This window comes from Manis pentadactyla, chromosome 3, assembly GCF_030020395.1.
Source record: "Manis pentadactyla isolate mManPen7 chromosome 3, mManPen7.hap1, whole genome shotgun sequence".
NCBI lineage: Eukaryota > Metazoa > Chordata > Mammalia > Pholidota > Manidae > Manis > Manis pentadactyla.
The window spans coordinates 92206981-92211297 of NC_080021.1; the positions used below are offsets into that span (position 1 = coordinate 92206981).

At 40.5% G+C, this 4317-nt stretch overlaps 1 non-coding gene across 1 annotated transcript; it reads left to right on the top strand.

Annotated features, from left to right (window-relative positions):
* The first annotated feature begins 2075 nt into the window (after positions 1–2075).
* Positions 2076–2181, top strand: LOC118913924 (U6 spliceosomal RNA). The gene has a single exon (XR_008996828.1). It is a non-coding gene; the product is annotated as a U6 spliceosomal RNA (small nuclear RNA).
* The last annotated feature ends 2136 nt before the right edge of the window (positions 2182–4317 follow it).

The window sequence follows — 4317 nt, forward strand, 5'->3', positions numbered from 1 at the left end:
ACTAGATACAATATCTGAATTCAGCAAAGTAGCAGGATACAAAATTAATACACAGAAATCTGTGGCATTCCCATATACTAACAATGAACTAACAGAGCAAGAAATCAGGAAAACAATTTCATTCACAATTGAATCAAAAAGAATAAAATATCTAGGAATAAACCTAACCAAGGGAGTGAAAGACCTATACTCTGAAAACTACAAGACACTCATGAGAGAAATTAAAGAAGATACTAATAAATGGAAACATCCCGTGCTCATGGATAGGAAGAATTAATATTGTCAAAATGGCCATCCTGCCTAAAGCAATCTATAGATTCAATGCAATTCCTATCAAAATACCAACAGCGTTCTTCAACGAACTAGGGAAAATCATTCTAAAATTCATATGGAACCACAAAAGATTTCGAATAGCCAAAGCAATCCTGAGAAGGAAGAATAAAGCAGGGGGAATTACGTTCCCCAACTTCAAGCTCTACTACAAAGCCATAGTAATCAAGACAATTTGGTACTGGCACAAGAACAGACCCATAGACCAATGGAACAGACTAGAGAGCCCTGATATAAACCCAACCATATATGGTCAATTAATATATGATAAAGGAGCCATGGACACACAATGGGGAAATGACAGCCTCTTCAACAGCTGGTGTTGGCAAAACTGGACAGCTACATGCAAGAGAATGAAACTGGATTATTGTCTAACTCCATACACAAAAGTAAACTCAAAATGGATTAAAGATTTGAATGTAAGTCATGAAACCATAAAACTCTTAGAAGACAACATAGGCAAACATCTCCTGAATATAAGCATGAGCAACTTCTTCCTGAACCCATCTCCTCGAGAAAGGGAAACAGAAGCAAAAATGAGCTCATGGAACTACATCAAACTAAAAAGTTTTGTATGGCAAAGGACATCATCAACAAAACAAAAATGCATCCTACAGTATGGGAGAATATATTTGTAAATGACATATCTGACAAGGGGTTAACATCCAAAATAAAGAACTCAGAAGCCTCAACACCCAAAAAGCAAATAACCCAATTAACAAATGGGCAGAGGATATGAAGAGACAGTTCTCCAAAGAAAAAATTCAGATGGCCAACAGACACATGAAAAGATGCTCCACATCAGTAATCATCAGGGAAATGCAAATTAAAACCACAATGAGATATCACCTCACACCAGTAAGGATGGCCAGCATCGAAAAGACTAAGAACAACAAATGCTGGTGAGGATGTGGAGAAAGGGGAACCCTCCTACACTGCTGGTGGGAATGTAAGCTAGTTCAACCATTGTGGAAAACAATATGGAGGCTCCTCAAAAATCTAAAAATAGAAATACCATTTGACCCCAGAATCCCACTCCTTGGAAGTTACCCAAAGAATACATCTTCTCAGATTCAAAAAGACATATGCACCCCTATGTTTATTGAAGCACTTTTTACAATAACCAAGATATCGAAGCAACCTAAGTGTCCATCAGTAGATGAATGGCTAAAGAAGATGTGGTACATATATACAATGGAATACTACTCATCCATAAGAAAGAAACAAATCCTCCCATTTGCAACAACATGGATGGAGCTGGAGGACATTATGCTCAGTGAAATAAGCCAGGCGGAGAAAGACAAATGCCAAATGATTTCCCTCATTTGTGGAGTATAACAATGAAGCAAAACTGAAGGAACAAAATGGCAGCAGACTCAGAGACTCCAAGAATGAACTAGTGGTTACCAAAGAGGAGGGGTGTGGGAAGGCGGGTTGGGAGGGAGGGAGAAGGGGATTGAGGGGTGTTATGTTTAGTACACATGGTGTGGGGGATCACGGGGAGAACAGTGTAGCACAGAGAAGGCACATAGTGGATCTATGGCATCTTGCTGCACTGATGGACAATTACTGCATTGGGGTACCGGTGGGGACTTGATAATATGGGTAAATGTAGTAACCACATTGTTTTTTCATGTGAAACCTTTATAAGAGTGTATATCAATCATACCTTAATAAAAATTAAAAATAATGTATATATACATATATACATATATATATATATATATATATATATATAATACATAGTGCTTGCTTTGGCAGTACATATACTAAAATTGGAACGATATAGAGAAGATTTGCATGACTCCTAAAAAAATATATATATATATATATATAATACATAAATCATTTAGCATAACATATACACTATATAATAATATGCAATAATATATAATATAACTATTATATAATGTAATGCATATATTACATAATTATATCTGTAATCAGCTATATTAATATAATATCAGACATATTTATAATTAATTGTAATTATAATTATTAAATGCTTATATACTATATATATTATCATTATCTATCTATGCATTGCAAAGATACCCAAAGAGTAAGTAAATTTGAGTTGAGTTATGACATACTTTTGAGGAGAAAATAAAAATTGAACATGCTTTTTATCTTTGTACCTGTAATTTCTTTTTAACTAATAGCATCAGGAATTATAGGATACCGAGTTACCGAAGGGAGGTCTACATAGCCATGTCCCCTGGAGCTGCTTTGGGCTCATGGGTGCCAAATAAGGGCTTCTAGGGAAAACGGGGTGGCTGAGCGTCCAGTCCCATTACTTCTTATTGATGCTGCTATACCTGGATGATGAAGGCTCCTCTCCCTCACCCCCTAGCCCCCATGTATCATTACTGAAACAGGGTGGAGGTCAATACCATGCAGAGCCCAGGGCAGCTGCTGGGGCTGGAAAGACTCCGTTTGGTCTGCATTCATACAGAGGGCTCACGTCCCCTGCGGCCATGCCCTCCACAGTCAGGTCTGCAGATTACAAAGGAAAGTGGCTATGCTGTCATCACCAGGTAAACAAGGTGGCAGTGAGTAGGGCCACCCAAAGCACTGGAGGGGCTTTAAAGGAAGAGGAGAAAATGACCATCCTCAGGATTGTCTTTCCGTTGTTTATATATCACTGCTGGTTTCCAGAAGCTTCTCTGTCAGTACTGCTCTTTGCATCTTCAAACTTTGGACTTTGGGGGCATCTCATACCTTGTATGAGGGATGCCTTGGCAGCGGCTCAGCCCCTAGGGACCACCATCTGTCAGAAGCTGAATGTGGCTTCTGCCCATCTCTAGGCAGGAAGGTGCCCGTGTGGAATCAGGATGTGGATCCCAAGTCTCCTCCCAGTTCTGGACCAGATGCTCATGCCTGCTAGTGAATAACAGTGTAAGCAGAGCCACTTGTGTACCCACAGGGTTACCGCTGGAGGACAGCCACAGTTCCCGGACCCCTGTCCTCTTCTTCCAGGACCTGGCATGGGAGAAGCCCTCCTGTGACATCCTTCAGTCCCAGGCTGTGTAAGGGAGCATCCCAGGCTCCTGGTGGTTGGCTTGGGGAGACCAATCCAGCCCTTTGGGCTCTCTCCTCCCTGCTGCTGGCATGGCATCCTTCATTATGGGAAGAAACTACACATATGCATGAACAGTCAACATGGTGGTCTGGCCCATCCATTTGGAGGAAATGTGGGCTTTTATGGAAATAAAGTCCTGCCAAATCACAAGTCTCTTAGGTGCAAAACACCAGCTTTCTGCATCCCTCCATCCTAAAGGGCATGCATGTCTCATTGATGGACTTGAACTTGTTTTCTAAAGTTTGCTGACTGATGGCATCCATCAGTAAAGCTGTTTTCACTCAAGTGTGTTGCATCAAAGAGGTGGTGATGCTGGGAGTGGCCGGCTTGCTGTTGACAGCTTGTATGGTGGAAAGGGAACCTCTTCATCCTGCATTATTGCTGCACAGAGAAATTCCCCCAGCCAATGCCAGGTCTCATCCTTGCCTCCTAAAAAAATATAATCTCTTCTATTACCCATCACAGTGGATACATTCAGCAGCAGCGGTTTCAGGAGAAGTCATCCTATCCAAAGTGCTTTGCAGCTTACTGGCTGCATGACCTTGGCCAAACTTTTGACAAGTTCTGACGATAATGGGATGATGTAATGCATATAACAGTGCTTTCAAACACTACTGGACTAAATAAGCATGGGGTAGGTTTTATTTACTTTCATTTTTTCCACAGGGTCTGAAGCCTAATCGGTTGCTTGCTGGCTATTCGCTGGACACTTGTGCACCGAGTAACTCATATTGTACAGTATCTGTATGCATCAAGATAGAAAATTATGGGTTGAAAACCTTTAATTATGTTGTTACTGGAGACTAAAAATATACATACCATTTTAGAAGCTGTACATTAGTAATAACTGTGAAAGGAGCCATAGGAACTGAGAACATTTCTCATTAACTTACTGAGACTGATCC